The following is a 17,279-nucleotide window of genomic DNA, read 5'->3' as shown; positions in this document are numbered from 1 at the left end:
GACACCCCTCACTGGTGTCAGTGGTGAGGATTGAGGCTCCTTGTTTACTGGGCTAGTGCACAGGCGTCACAACTCCATATCCAAACTACAAGCTACTTTCACTAAGGCTACAGAGTGCAAGAGTTTGGGGGTGGCATTTGATAAAGTATGCTTCAATCGAAGAAAACTATGCCACATGACACCGATCAGTGTCTTACAGAATGGGTGGAAATAATGGTTTTACTCTTGATCTGTTGAATTTGACAGTTACTGTCTTCAAGGAGCACCCACTGCTTGTGTGTGTGGTCTTACTTTTTTTGTAATAAAAAGGATATATAGTATACCATAATGAAGGTATGGAAATCACTGGATCCCCCAGAGGGTCCCCTCTGAAACAGGCCACTGCCCAGCAATCACCAAAACATACATAAATCTATTAAAAGTAGATCAGTACATGCAAAAGAAAAAGAGTAACTGAACTGTCTGCAAATTAGGAATTGCAGTCCATTGTACAATCTGATTACTGTAATGCATTCATTGCACACCACTAGTTACCATCTCTACCAGTCATCAGCAAAATGCAATAGTTTCTGTACTCTGTGGGGATGTGAGTGCATTTCCAAAAGAATAGCCTTTCCATACTGTAGTACAGAGCTCCATATGTTGGCAAAAAGAGACCTTACTTGGCATTCAGTGTAGGGTAGTACCTTATAAGACAGTGTCACACTTTCATACTTCAAGCTCATTACACACACCTGTGGTGTCATGTACAAAATCACACTCATGCAAATGCTCACAATGACAGATATTTCAGGAAAAACTCATGTGGCATGTAATACCAAGACTTAGTCATTTAGATGTTCACTTTAAGGCAGAATTCTAAGTGCAATGTTTGAGGAGCTAGCCTAGTACCTGCCCCAGCACCCACACACTGTCCACCTAGTGGGTGAATGGGATGTCTGAATGCAGAAGGAACAAAGCCATTAATAAGAAATAAGGCAGGAAGAAACTGAAAATGACAGACGCTCTTGCATCAGGTACTATTCCTTAGAAAATTATCTGACATTACACCAGACCCTCCAAAGTGATATCAACAAAGAAAGAAGCAGCAGAAAGACACATGCCAAGTATTTTGTCTCTTGCATTCCTACTGTGGGGCACTAACATTACCAAATCAGAAATGGGGATGACCAGCCTCCATTTTTGAAAGACACTTGTTATGCATTACCTGGAATGTTGAAATCCTTGGTACTTAAACCAGATGAGCAGATGATCTCATGGCATCTGCACAGTTTTTAAGTCTCAGCAAGTACACTTAATATAGCTATGGACTTGCAACTATAAAGCTTTCTCTCACTTATTTCCTTCTGAGAAAAGCATGGGAAGCAAGATAGACTTGTTCGATATCAGCTTTTGTGTCTGTCTCTCCAGAAATTCGGCAATAATCCTCAGACAGACCTAGTTCTAGTGAAACCCCAAAGATGATTTTTTCCCCAGCATAACAGGAACTTAGTCTGAAAAAGTCAGTGAGAAGAATTTCATTTCCAGTGAACAGGCAGGTTTACAGAGATCCAGTGTAAGTTTGTAAAAAATAGCACTGATACCTTAGTTTGACACAGTTCTTGGTCACTGATCAAAGATGTATCATGCCTCTGAGAACTGTTGGAACAAATGCAGTTGAGCAAAAACCTAAGAGTAGAAGTGAAGGTTGCAACATGTGCAAGGCCTACACTTAGGCACAGTTAAGAACTTTTGCTTGGTCTTCCAGACTCAAGTTCTGACATTACTGAAAGAGATGTTAGTGGATAGAACACCATATCTTAGGTAAGAAGACTTGGAATACAGGAGATAGACTTGTTTCTTTGTAGTTTTATTCATAAATGCCAAGGTCTGCCCAGTCACATGATTCATATACCTTCCTTAGGGTATACTACAGCTCCCTTTTATTTCAAAAGCTAAGACTATCTGTCTTTTAAAATATATGATATACATTATAGAATAGATAAAAAAAATAATACATTTACTCTCCAACAGTATTGGGTGATGTGGCTGAGTTTACTCTCAACAGTACTAGATAATGTGTTTTTGAGCTTCTTGTTGGTCTCCTTTACCCATATGCTTACTAAAATCTGTGCGCAGATGTGGAACACACCATAATGATAAGAAGTTCAAAGAAATTAAAACTGAAATGTAGCTATAAAATCTACATTGTCACTAAATTTGAGTGACTTTTTAACAAGTCTACCATATATAGTATAATAGCCACAGTTTTGAGTTAAGGAGACATTATTTGTAGTAGAAATGGTATGTAAAAACTTCTTGAATGAACTACTCACTGTTCCTAAAGTGAAATCTAAAGTCTTGGCTCTCTCCTCAGTTAAGGACACTTTGACTTGTATCTCTCTGAAAGAATATCTCACAATTCTTGATCGGGTCTGCTCATATGACTGGTAGAGTAATCCCGAGTCCTCTGTTTCACCATGTCAGTTTAGTTAATGTACTTAGCTCCATCCAATTGCTGTAGGCTTCATCTCTCCTGAGCAAGAGGTAAGTAACTGACTCCGTGCGATTATTCATTTTCCTGTATTCTACACAGAATCTGACTCTGCTATCTTTCTTTGGTACCAGGACAATTTGTGAGGCACAGGGACTGTTATGCCCTGGATTACCCCCCTCCTGGTCCAAGATCTACTGCAGTTCTTAAGGGCATATTTGATGGACTGCTGGAACCCTCTGTCCACATGGTGCTTCACCAGTTGGATACATCCTGGCTTACCAGTGAATGTCTCCAAAACAGCTGTAGTACAGCCCAGATCTCCTGAACCTGGGTAGGAGACAGTGCTACCTTGTATACTGAGGCATCAGACTGAGCTTCACTGAGAGTCTACCACAAGGTCCCCCTACAGTTCCTCCAATAACCCACTGCAGAGACTAAGTACCTGCTGCTCTCTCTGATGGTAGGGACTCCTCATGTTAACATGGCAGAGTCTGTGCATCTGCCTCCTGCCTGACAATGATAAAATGCCTATAGTTTACACTGTTGAATATGGATAAGCATAATCACTTTTTGCTCAACAGAATATGCTCTAGCCCTAGATGTCAAGTCATACCACATTTCTGCCTTCTGTAGTGCTAAATATTTTTTTAAAATCTGCTTTGTGTAGCTGCTTGTCTTGTCGGGTGGAGTGCCCATAGCTAAGCTCCCTCTTTTAAATTACTTTTTCCTGGATCCCCTCAAGCTCAAACTACTGACCTGCGGAGCTCTTAATTGAACCAGGCAACCTCTGAATCGGTGTTATTTTCAAAAGATGCAGAAAGTATGTTTTATCCTCTGGACAAAATTAATTTCTATAGCTGCCCCTCCCCCCATCCTGTGCTTCCTAACAGCAGTCTCCCTTTGTATGCTGTTTAACTATTTGAAAGACCTGCCCATTTTTGTACTATTCCTAAACCCTTTCTATTTTAAATTCTAGTCTTTCTAAATCCCACATACTCCTTGGTAAAAGTGGTTTATTTTATTTCAATAAGAAAGGTATGCAAAACAAGCAAGTCCAAAGTACCTACTGCCTTTCCTGATTGTTTTTGCAGACTTGCACATCTGTTAAATCAGGCCAGCCCACTCTGTTACCCTTGCTGTGCTCAGGCTCACTCCACTCCCCTACGCTAGCCTTCCTATTGCCACCCACCTCATCCTTCACTACCTTCTATACTTATTTTGTCCACTCCCACATAGTAATTGGGTGGTGATCTTATGGACTTTGACCAATCGGTCAACCAGCACATTCTTAAAGTACACTCCCCTCTCATTTCCCTAATGGTGTAAAAACTACTAATGCAGAAACAAGTCACATAGCTTTTACCCTTCACTTTTTTTCCCTACAATCCTAATAATTTCTTAAGCAAAATGCAAACATCTGCAAAACTTCTATAATTTTCATTCTTTGCACACTCCTCCTCACATTGAGCAAACCCCGCCCCATAACATAAGAGGACTTAGAACCATCCCTTCAAACTAAAAACTCCCATTCTTCCCACAACAGCACACCACAACAAAGTTATTACATCTCATCATCACTATTTAGTTGCGACCATGAGCACACCATTAAACTCCATTTTCTCTCCATTGCTAACAACGAAATAAAAATTTTTTCTCTCAACTTTCCAAAATTCTATTTCAAAAGTTACTGCCCAACCCCCATAACACTTCGCTCACGGCTACCTCCAAAGTGGTGATATTTACCCCAACCCTGGCCCTTCCCAACCATTGTCTTCTAACACAAGACCCACCATAACCCCAAATACACCATGCTCCACTAGAAGCCTGTTTTTGGCAAGAATAACTATACGTAGCATTTGCAAAAAGCTCACAGAATTCCATACCTGGCTAGAGCAATACTCCCCAGACATCCTTGCCAACACTGAGACCTGGCTCAAGCCACATATATCGGACATGGAAATAGTCCTAACCGGTTACTATGAAAAGACAGGCCTCTAAAGAAAGGTGGTGAGGGTAGCAGTAGTCTATCGCAACTCATTAACTATTACACCTTTCCCAAAAACATACCATCCTTTAACAATCTGGAAAAAGTAATAGCAGTACTACAAATGACAATAAACAGATTTTCACCATTTCTGTATATATACCACCAGGGCAAAATATTCCCACCCTTGAAAATTTCTCTCCTAGACAACACACTGTATATTCTCCAAAACTATAATACTAGGGAATACAAACATAAATTGGCAAAACCTAGAATTAAACTACCCATCAAATAGCATTAATGTCTACAAATACACTCAACTTATTACATGCCCCACCAGAGTACAAAATAACCTAAAACAGCCCTTGACTAGATCCCTGTATCAAATCCACACAGATTCACTAACTCAGGCTCCCTCCCAGATTCCCTGAGTGATCATCTACCTGCTTTCACATATAGAAACAAAACTCCATATCTACAAAATGTTCAGAAATCTCACGAAGTTCAACCCATCAACATTTAACACCATTCTAAAAGCCCATAACTGGATCCCTCTACATTCTCTACAACTAGATGAAGCTGTTCTGTATGTTGACAAAATCTTTCTAGATGCCCTTAACTCTCTTGTCCCTACACGAACAAAAAGAATCAAAATTAGCCATGCTCCATGGGTAACTAAACCTACAAAACTACTACTTTTAGCTAGGGATAGAGCCTGGAAAGTCTGGCGCAGTAATACAACACAGACAAATGACTAACTTTAGACAACTCAGGACCCAACCAACTCAGGACCCAAGCCAAAAACTAGTCAGCAATGACAAAAAAAAAACTATTACTCAAAACAACTATCCACCCATAAAAACATCCCCAAGAATTTGTGGACATCTATCTCCTCTCCTCAATCCCAGAACCACTCAGAAGCCATCTCTTTCCCCTGACTTGACCCTACAACATATATCCCACACTTTCAAAACTCCCACTTTATTGATGCCATCCTTAAACTCATTCCTGAACCCCCTACAAACTGAAATCCATACACCACCAATAATACAAACATCAGGCAAGGAACCATACAAGCTTCTTCCAATCATCTTGCGTCCCATGAAACTACCATTAAAGCCACATAAGAAACGCATAGTTTCTCCAAAAAACGTGTTTCCACCTCTCTAATTCTAAAACTTAAAAATTGAAACCCTGTTCCCTATCCGCTGACAATCATCCGCTGACAATCTCCCCCCAGAATACTTGAAAATCACTGCTGATGCAATAGCATACCCCATCAATATTCTAATAAACCGATCCATCTCTGAAGGAACCATCCTACAAATCTAGAAAAAAATTAGATAACTCCACTCCATAAAGGTGCAATACAAATGATCTTACTAACTATACACTGATCTCTGTTCTTTCTCCTCTCTCCAAAATATTAGAAAAGTGTATACATAGTAAACTACTCAACCACCTCCATAGATAACAACCTCCTCACCCGAACACAACATAGTTTTTCTCCCATTCCATAGCACCACCACTGCCCTCCTCTCCTTCACAGACACTGTGATCGACGCTTTAGATGCAGGTCTAATAACGTCAGTAGTCCTGTTGGACTTATCCAAGGCATTCAACACAGTGTCACATACCAAACTACTTTAACAACTGTCAGAATAGGCTGCTTCCTACATATGCTGTCCTAGTTTGCTAACCACTTATACAACAGACAACAATCAGTGACATGGCAGAGCAAACAATCTACCTATCTGCAGGAGTATACCAAGGGTCCATCCTTGGACCCCTGCTCTTTAATATTTTTCATAAACAATTTACATCTAGTGTCCCCTCAAACCACACTCGTCTAATATGTGTATGACTCCACAATCATATCCTTCTCCAAAAACTTTCAAGACTTACCAAAAATAACTGAAAAAGCATTCTAATCCATAAAAACCTGGCTTAATGACTCTAAATTACTTCTAAATGCCCCCCCCCCCCAAAAAAAAAAAAAAAAAAAACTATACTTATTTCTTCCACCAAAGCAGCCCCACAAGACTTCAAAATTTACTCCCAAGATAAAATGGAAATTCAGGTTGTTCATTCTGCAAACCTATTTGGTATAACAACAGACAATAAACTCTCCTATGAGCAACACATTCCTAACACCATAAAAAGAACTCTTTAAACTGGGTAAACTCTACAGGCATCAAAAGTACATGGATGGGCCCACAAAAATCAAGTTGGCCAAGTCTTTACTACTTCCCTCCCTCTTTTACAATACTCCCATCTTCATAACCCTTCACTCCTCCCTCTTTAATGAACTGTAGTGCTGTTACTAAAAAAATGCAAAATTTGCCTCCAGCTTGCAACACTGTACCCATCATTGCCAAGCTATCAAAATGCTTAATTGGTATGAATTCTCCCAATTCCTCAGTTGCAGCCAACTAACTGACTCACAAGCTAGTATATAACCCAGAGAAATGCCTTGCTCTGTCAACCCTTCAACCCTATACCCCCTCTAGAAATCTACAGTCTACAAATAAACAACTTCTGATCATATGAAAACCAAACAAAAGAGCAGGACAAAGTCTATACTCCTATTCCACAGCTAAATTATGGAATGCTGTACCAACATGTATTACTTTGTTAGATTCCCTTAATCCTTTTAAAGCCTCACTAAAAAGCTACTATCTTAACAACACCACATTTCGTTGTTCCATTAATATCAGAACTCATAATCTTCTCCCTATTACTCTTCTCCAAAGCTATAACCAGTCAGTTGTGACAAATCCACCTCCTATTTCTCCCTAACTTATTCCCTGGTGAAAAAAAAATGTAGTGAGGTGGTGTCTATATCTCAGTTTTTAAGGTAGGGTACTTAAATTCAGTTAAATAGAATTTCTTTTTTCTACAAGATGTCTTTATCTTAGCCTCTATGTTAAACAGAAGGTGCTACAGTATTTGTAAAAAAAAGTTTGCTGTGATGTGATAATTGTTTCATTTTTATATAGGTTAAAATCTTTCTTTTAAAATTGTGTAACTAGCTGTCTTCTTTTACTCATTGTGGAGCTTTCCTCCCTGGGCCCCCCACTGAAAATGGGTTTCTGACACAGTGGACTTTCCTGGTCAACACATTTTAACAAATAAATGCGGTAGTGTTATCGCCTCACAGCAAGAGGTTCTCCCATTCGATTCTCTGCTGGAGTGCCTTCTGTGTGGAGTCTGCATGTCCTCCCTGCAGTCGAGTGGCATTCAAAAGACATGCGTAAATAGGCGTGCCTTCATTGAAGGTTAGGCATCCAGCTGGTACCTCGGCACCATAAAAATCTACTACTAATCATTAGCGGACTGGAGTTCCGCTGTGTTGACCCCTAACTGGGAAAAGCCGAAAGAAAAACAAACAAATGAATAAAATACTCTTGTGCCAACCCCATGAAATTCCTATGCTTAGTCCTGACCTTTAGGACACATTTCACAACAGATTCTTTATAGGAATCATAGTCGTCCTACCACTCAAGAACACACAGTAATTCCAAAGGTAAACATGCAAATAACTGGTGTACCTCTTTGTATGCAAGAAAGAGTTGGGACAGGCATTTGCTCCACACTTATTTGGACTGGTTGATGAATGCTGTAAACATGGTCTTCAGGTTGGTGTTAAACCTTTCAAACAGGCCATTGATCTGTGGTTGGTAGGGGTGGTGTTTAAATGCTTTATCCCACAGTGCTTTGATAAACAGCTCAGCCGGTCTGACATGAAACTAGTATCCCTGTCAGGTTTTTCTGTTGGAAAACCTAAGGTGATGAAAATTCCTAAGTGAGTATTTTCCATTTTCTCTACTTCCCAAAAGAGGACACAGCCACCAACTCAAGGTGTCTAGAACTGCCACCAAACAAAACATAACTCTCATCTTTGGTAAGCTTGGGGTACTAAGAGGCCCCATAATGTCCACAGCTACCCTCTGCAATGATTCCTCAATAATAGGCAAAAGCAGCAAAGAACTTTGCATCTGATCTCCTGCCTTGCCAACCTTTTTGCACTAACTACATATCTTGCAGTACCCTGTCACATCTTTTACAGTACCTGCTCAATATAAAATCTGCATAATCCTTTTATTTATACATTTTATTGACCAGATAAGCCCACCCATCCAAGGAGCCTTTTCAGATGTTACTCTCTCTTTGTAATGTTTTATGGCCTGAAAAAAGGGACCATCATGTGCAGCAGCCAGAAATGCCAGTTGTTAGGCTCTCAGTACTTAGAAGTTGTACAGCAGTATACTATCTAGTTCACATTTCCATTCACTGTACATTAACCCTTTTTACCACTACACGATGCCACCTGCTCATGAGGATCAGGTACGTCCCTGAAATTCTTTAAGGTACGATCTGAGAAGTGACTGTCTCAACTCTCTTTGTGACCCATGGTAGTTGCTCTTCCAAATGAAATCTGGTATCTTAAGACAGCGATGCCTCAAATTCAGGGTTGTTACTACCTAGCTCTCCCCTTGAAGTAGTCCCTTGAAGAGAGGTCCAGTACCTTTCAGCAACTGTGAGTTCAGTCTTGCTACTACAAACTAGCCCCCCTTGAAACAGCCACATCACTTTCCTCAACTGACACTGTGGGCTCTGGCCATTGGCTACCCCCTCCTCCATCTACTGCCATCCCCACATGCTTGCTTCCATACCTTGCTGTGTGTAACTATACACACATAAGGTACCACAAAAATCATTTCCAATTAAAACATCTGCTGGGATATTATCCTACCAATATGTGATGTGATACAGGCTGTGGTCCTTCGATCCTCTCCACTGCTAACAATCTGACAGCTACCAGGGGCTATGCTCTCACAGTTTATATCACTATCACCATTCAGACTAAAATGTAAAATGTGAGCACAAATTAATCACTAAACTCCTTAATGGAGTGAAGGAAATATGCACCTTTGCCCTGTGTTATGGGTATACATCACCCAAACCAAAGAAAAAGCTTCAGAATGCCAACCCACTGAACCATGTTTTTTCAGCTTAGTTTCCCAGGCCATTTCCCACTTCCCTATAGGTTAATTACTTTCCAGTGCTCCCTTCCATACAAGAATTATGACTCTGAACTGCTGATGAGATGGTTCATGTAACCAAAGGGCACCGGGTTTGATTCCTTGTACATCTACTTGCCTACAGTGCAATACTGAGCAAGTCATGTAACCACACACTGCTCTGAGGTCATCCCTGGAAAGGGACACTTGCATTCACTGGACTTACCTGGTTAGTAAATGCATAAAGTAAAATAAATTACATTCAAAACACAAACACACGTACACATACTCGCAAACTTTTCCAGAGAAGGCTTGTAGCATTCCCTCTGCAACAACTCTTGTCTATGCCCAGTATAGATCACTGTCACCTCTCCAGACTACTTGACTGGAAAACCCCAGTTACTGTTCCAGTTTTGAGAAGTAAGCCAACAGACTATAAACATGAATGTTAACATGCAACAGAGTGGTTTGATCAATCAAAAGTGAATACCATCAGCTAGTAACCATTATACAGTACATACTCTCTTATCAATTGACAAATAAGTAAATATATCAGCCGCATGCTTTTAAAGCTGAATAAATAAGATGCTTCATTTAATAAAGTAATAAACTGGAGAGTATGGTTAAAAGTTAAAACAGAAAAACAACCAGTTTAAGCTGAAAGATGCTTATAAGAAGAATTTGTCTAGCCAGCTAAATCTTTCCTAGCTACAGCTAACTGGAAGGGTAATTTGGCTTTATCTGCACTGTTTGAATCTTTAAGGCATAGCATGTAGAGAAACAAATGCAGAAATTAACTCACTGCTGTACAGAAGAAAGCTTGTTTATATTCAGCAAAGTCCTGGGCAACAAACACTGAGCAAAGTGAAATGATGTCTGTCAGTTTGACTGTTTCTGGAGACAGAGTCATTCCAGCTTACCCCTGGAGGGATGTCTTATAAAGGGTCTACAGTGGGAAGCATACCATTAACACTACTCTTTCAAACACGTCCCTGTTAATGAGCAACAGTACTCCGTAATTTCCAGAGTCGTTAGTGAGGTAATTTTTTTGGACAAACTATCTGTCCTGTTTTAATTAATGGATTTCTTTTTCTTCTGATTTACAACCTCTACACTAAAACAAAAGAGTAAATTTAATTACAGATTCAGAGCAAAGGAATTACCCACTCGGCATAGCTTCTATTCCTTCAAAGAGAAACCCACAGTCATTATTTTACTCCTTACAGCTACAGACAGCAACACTGCCAATTTTCTTTCATATATTTTTACACATCAGCTGTACATTTTATATACAGTTGCTGTTGAAAGCTCATTTGAAAAGCTTATATATTTTTTATACATTGTACAGAAAAAAGCACAACTCTTGTGTTCACATTTTACTGCTTCTTTTTTCCTGAATAAAAGCAATTATTGACTTTAAAAGGTTTACAGATGGGATTCCAAAAGTTGGCAGATGTGACCATGGGTAGCCGGGTTTATATTAGAACACTGAAGTTTCAGAACTTCGAATGTTCTAATATCGACCCCTATTCAGCGAAAGCTGAAAATAGCGAAGTTACAGAAAACTGAATTCTTTCCTAGGGAAAGAATTTGGTTGTTCGTTCCTGTCGCTTCGCTATTTTCAACTCTGTGGTGGAAAGTTATGGGTCGGGTTCAGGTAAGTGTGCGATTGTGTGGACGTGAAGATTAGGGCGGGTTAGGTGAGTTATGGTTAGAGCGTGGATCAGGTAAGTGTGCGAATGTGCGGACGTGAGGGTTAGGGTGGGGTAGGTGAGTTAGGGTTAGGGTGCGGGTGAGGTGTGTGTGCGATAGTGATGGACCTTAGGGTTAGGGTTTGGGTTAAGGTAAGTGGGTAGATAGTGGTGTATGTACAGTTTAGTGTAGGGTTAGATGTAAGATTTTAGGTGTATGTGTGTGGATTGCTGTTTGTTTGGTGTGTTTGTGTTGTGTGTATGTGTTTTGGAACAGCAAATTTTTTCCCTAGGAAAAACTTCGCTGTTCTGAATTTTCGATGTTATCAGTTTTCGGTTACTAGGGGTTGATATAAGAACATTCGAAGTTCTGAAACTTTGATGTTCTAATATAGTCCCGGGTAGCCCAGTACTGTTAACTCGAGGAGAACAAGTTGAGGAAGTGAGCTCATTACATATCGCATTCAAGATGCCAGGAGGGCCTCGTATGACTAGGCTGCAACTAAAGGCAAAAGCAGTACATTGTTCATTGTACACTTGTCTTGGTGAGGCTCTGTGTGATCCCATGTGCACATCAGCAACAAGAAGTAGTAATGTGGCAATGGCCATGACTGATGTGGGCTGATCTACTTTTTGACCAAAATAAAGGTGGGAAATTGGAGTATAGGAAAGTGCTGAAAGGGGAAAGTAAGCAGAGAGTAGAATATAAGGGAAAGCCTAGAGAATGAGCAGAATGAAGGTGGGGATTGATTGATTATGTAATTTGTATTTATTTATTTTGTGGGTCAGGTGCCCTATTTACATACACATACACATACACACACACATACACACACACACACACACACACACACACACACACACACACACACACACATATACATATATTTACAGAGAGAGAGAGATGAAAAGAAGGTAGGTTGGAGACATTAGTAATTGAGCTAAGGAGAAGGTGCGAAGAGGTAGGGTAGGCATCAGTGGCACACAAATACACACCAAAGACGGATGAGACTGATATGTTAAGAAGCTGCCACAATGAGAAATGGGGAATATAATGGAGAAGGAAACACACACCCAGGAGGAGAATGGTAATGGGGAGGACTTGACAATAAATAGGGTCAGGCAGAAACAAAAAAGGGAGGTTAACACTAGCATGGGTGTAGGATGAGTTCAGCAGCTGCAGTCCTTGCCAGCTGTGACCCAGTGCCACCCTGGGCTCCCTCACTACTGGGCCCTGGCTTGGACGGTCAAGCCAGTGAATGACAGGGACACAACTCAGTCACCAGAGGAAGCTCTCTACTGGGCTATGCAGGCATCCAACCTATTACCAATGAGCCCTCCTCCCAAATCAATATGTCTTCCAGCTGTCACCAGGTGACAAAGTTATCACCTCTGCTGCCATTTCTACTTACTGGTAGAACCGCATCACTGTGCAGTGCAGGGCTAGCTGTACTTTATGCAGATGTTGCAGGAAGTGTGGAAGTGACTGAGGTATCCTAGAACACTAATGTTGTGGGTGTTGGTGGTGGTGAACATGTTGACACCAGTAGGGGTGGGTCAACAGGCCTTGGAGGAATGAATGCAGGTTTTCATTCTGCTGTATATCAGTATAAAATAAACGGAGAGTAACAAAATAAAATAAAAAATATAAAAGAACAGGTGCTGAGAAAGAAGCCGGAGGAAAGAAGTGCACATACAATGGAAAAAAAATCCATCTAATTTTCTGAAGATGCTTTGTGAAGACTTAAATCAGATGTACGGCTACCTGTCATTTAGTTGCAACTGATGTGGTTGATTGCAGCATGCCAACACCAACAGGTGGCCATATACCACACCTGCTGTACCACATGAAAAATGTACTCAAGTCAATAGGTTACTTCATGAAAAAGAGCATTGTGACATCATCAAATCATGTGTCAGCATTGCAAGACTGTGTATAACATGCATAACATTTACAGGGGTCTAGCAAGCTTGCTGTAGCTGAAAAGTGCTAGAATGATGTGTTGAGGGGAGGGAGTTGCCACAGCTGAATTGACTGTACTGTAGATAGCCAAACAGAAAGTAAAGTGCCTGTTGTCATTTTGTATGTGTAGGTAACTAGCACATGGGCTTGTGGGATAGAACTCAAAGAAATCCTCCGATGTTACTGCAGTCATCATTGTGCTCGGAACTGAATGCTGGCAAAGCTCCCTGCCTCTCTCCTGGACAACCAGAATTGGTCCGTCCTCTGCGATGTACAGTTGACCAAAGAACTTGGCGTGCCTGTATTTATACTACTACCTTCAGTGACCTGATTCATAAGTGCCATTTCAGCAGTCTGTCGTTCATCATGAAGACACCTACTGGGGAGATGAGACAAAAATAATCTGATAGCTAATGACAATGGTCTGTGTTCCCTTCTTACCAGCTATTTGCATCTGACAGAGCACTCGGCACACAAGTCGCATATATGTCCTCGTTGTAGTAGTACTGCTTCTAGCCCTTTGTGTCTTACAACCATTTGAAGAACTACAGGTACTGTTGCATCAAAATATTTTAGTGTAAGTGTGATAGTTACCAATCCTTTTAACAGATCAAAGCTGCTGGATTGCTCCTGTTATGAATTCCAAATTATCCCATCACACAGCTTTCTTAGAGTCTTTACACATGACAAGTGAGGTATGACCTTGTATACTGTGGCCCATTGATGACATTATTGATGTTTCACCTGCTGAAGTCTGCATATTTATAATGGCAATTGCCTTAGCATCTGACTGTAATGCATTAGCAGTCAGATAACCCATATATTTCAGAGATGACACACCAAACTAACACTTTGATCTGTTCAGTTTCAAATTTTGTGACTCCATCTGTCTTAGCTTTATTAGTTTGATGTCATATTCTTGCTTGATACAATACTATACCAAAATGCCACCAAAAACTCCCGAGTGCTCAGTCATATCAGCTGTAATTCATTGAAAGACATTTGAAGTAGAGGAAATGGCAAAAGGCAGTCTAAGGCATTTACATTTACCTAATTCTGTGTTAAAGGTGTATAGGAAAGAGCTTGTTTTGCCCATTTAAATTTGGTATAATCCCTGATCAGTGTCCAGCACTGGAAAATGACAGATTAAACATAGTAGCTGCTACTACTGCTACCTTTTGTAGAAGACAGTGTGCCCTTAACACCCTTTGCTAAGATCTTGTGCAACCCACTCCTTAGGCTCAGTCTGTTTAACAATTACTTCCAGCTATGCTGTAAGGTTAATCTACTTCTCTACCTTTACTCTGAGTTCAGGTATTCTGCTGCATGTTATCAATTATGCATCTACTGATTATGATTTAATGTGGTGTTCTACTTTCAGACATCCTAGACCCTTAAATAGGTCAGAACAGTTTCACAGGACATTAGATTTAGTTTTGTTGCAGTACAATGTGTCTGTATCTACACTGATGTTGGTAAAATTAACACTTTTTCTACTGTATTTAATATGGTGCTCATTGTATTGTTTACAGTGAGTGAAAACTGTATTGTTATTAACACTGTCTTAATCACACCTGTAGATGCACACTACATCTTTGCAAGGTGCAAGTGAGACTGTTTTAACTGAAATTCTGAAATCATTATTTTTTTAAAAGCTGATTATATTTTTTGTAAACACACTTCAAGCTTGATCCATAGGTTTCAGTTTAAGCACACTGTGAGACAACAGAGCATATGCACACATTCAGTTAGTTTGCAATTTAGATGCAAGTTTCTAAAGGCAGGCTTGGATATTATTCTATGCTCTGCTCTAGTGTTAAATTGAGTACAACAGATCTGCCATTTATATACAAGTTTTGTAGATCAAACTTTCTTAGTTTTATTTGCAGGCATTTTGTCACAAACTATTGATTCACATTTTGTGTTTCTGATGTAATGTCAAGCAATATTCACTTAATACACCTCCACAGTACTCACAAACAATTCAGTCAACTTTTCTCTATTAAAATGCATTCTTGTGCAGTAGCCATCTGCTGCACACAGCCGACAAACTTTTTTTTTCACCCTGCTATACGTTTTTTTTTTTTTTTTCATACCTACAGCCACATCTTATGCATAGGGTGGTGTTCTTTGTGTCTCATTTTCTTAAGAGGTGACCTCTTGGACAGTGTCATAAGGTCATAAGAGCTTTAAAAGTGTTCAGGTGAATTGGCCAACAATGAACACCAGTTCCATAATATGAGGTTCAAATTTAATATCTCCTGCTCAAGAATCAATATTTTTTTTTCTTTAGTTGACTGGTGAATTACAGTAGGTATGTTCCTTAAATCTACCATGTAGTTTGTTATAAATAAATATCTTAACCTGATTTTACATAAATGACTCCTAAATTTCATTTTATTGTGCTTTAGTGCTTTGCCATTTCTGTACCTCCATCCTCATCCCCTTTTCCACATGGGGTTGGGGTGTCGCTTCAGCTGTGACAATCCTCTCGAGCCAAGGTTTTACACCACCGGGTGGCTACCCCTGCTACTGTAGTTCATTCATACACTCACTCACAAACATACTGTCACCTATGGCTAATTTAGTGTGTCCAGTCCACCTACTGCATGTCTTTGGAATGTGGGAGAAAACCGGAGCACCCGGCGGAAACTCACGTGACCACAGAGAGGACATGCAAACTCCGTACAGAAGGCACCCCATCCGAGAATCAAACCAGAGAACCTCTCGTTGTGAGGAGACAATGCTAACCACTACACCACTTTGGCCACTCTATATTAAATAAGATTTGCATTAAATCATCATGAAAGGCTTTGTACACTAAAATAAATGTTTCTCTTGTATATCTATAAACATTTATGTATTTGCACCTGTCTCTGTATGCAAGGTCTTTTACCACACTCAATCTTTTAATTAATTAACGCTAAACACTCAAAGAGTTTTCATGTTACTCTTAGTGTAGATACAAAACATTCTTTTGTGTTCTATAATAGGTCTTCCAAATGTCTTGTAAACAGTAGTCAAGCAATCTGTATCTCCGGTGGTTAAATTCTGCAGTAAATAATCCACCAGTTTCTTAGTCTTTGCACTGATCTGATTTACATGAATTCTAAATGAAAAATCAGAAGTAACAGTAATACTCAAATCTTTACATTGAACTGAAGAAAGTTTTACTTCATGTAAGGAAACTGGATTCCTTTGTTTAAACTAAATTTTAAACCTGTAGCAGAAGCCCAGTTACCAAGTGATTTCATGTAGGCATTTAATTCTTTAAAATATTTATTGTTTTAATGTGTTGGCTATCCATATGTTGTCATTTCAGTTTTTATTTGTATAGTTTTTAAGTTTTGTTTCTTCTTATTACCAGGTCCAACATCATTTTTGCTCACTTCCATGCAATCAGATAAAAATTTTTAACATCACATTTGATAGTTCACCCCCATGACACACACCAATGGTTTTCTCTAGTGTCATGCCAGATGCTCTGAAAAGCCTGCCTCTTGTATAGTTCAGGTCCCATGCAGTTCGGCTTCTAATAAGGGAATCTTGCAGCTGACCACATTTATAATCTTGTACCCTGTGTCTCAGTTCAGTCACATGTGAACTTGTTCTTGTCCCTCTTTGAGTCTGTTAAACATAAATGTCTTATTTAGGGCATATTTTTCTTTGGCTCACAGTATGCCTGGAATTTTTTTCAGCACTGACACATTTTCTTCCCTCATTTATAGCAAACATATCCAATACTTTTAATGTCATCCTTAATGTGACTGCAGAAACGGGGCAAACTTGACTTTTTTCTATGCTGTAACTGAGGCTACTTAAGTACATTTTTTTTTGATCCAAGGCCACTAATATTCAGAGAAGTACTCCTAAGGTTTAAGATAAGAAAGCTGAACTATCACCATACCAGGCTAAAAACTGAAATTGTTCCAAAAATCGACATTCAAGTCGCATGCAACTCAAGTAAAATATTTACATTCCGCATCTTGCAAAAATGAGCTAGCTACTGACTTGGATTGAAGCAAATTTGTTGAAGTGTACTTTTGTGCAAGAAAGAGAGATGGAGAGAACAGAACACAACAGAGCACGGTACAGTTAACAGTAAGCTAAAATATTCAGGAACTACTATAAGGCTAACCTC

General features: G+C 39.7%; 1 protein-coding gene and 1 long non-coding RNA gene across 2 annotated transcripts in view; one reads left to right on the top strand and one right to left on the bottom strand.

Moving 5' to 3' along the window:
* The window catches only part of FHDC1 (FH2 domain containing 1), a 1,772,510-nt gene that overhangs the window by 356,257 nt on the left and 1,398,974 nt on the right, over window positions 1-17,279 (bottom strand). The window lies entirely within an intron of this gene.
* LOC122794231 overlaps window positions 1-17,279 on the top strand; it is a 65,939-nt gene that overhangs the window by 39,832 nt on the left and 8,828 nt on the right. The gene's annotated exons all lie outside the window — the stretch shown is intronic.

Source organism: Protopterus annectens, chromosome 2.part1 (assembly GCF_019279795.1).
Source record: "Protopterus annectens isolate FY-2018-M chromosome 2.part1, PAN1.0, whole genome shotgun sequence".
NCBI lineage: Eukaryota > Metazoa > Chordata > Ceratodontiformes > Protopteridae > Protopterus > Protopterus annectens.
Note: the sequence above shows the minus strand (reverse complement) of the source record. Positions and strands in the feature narration are given on the sequence as shown.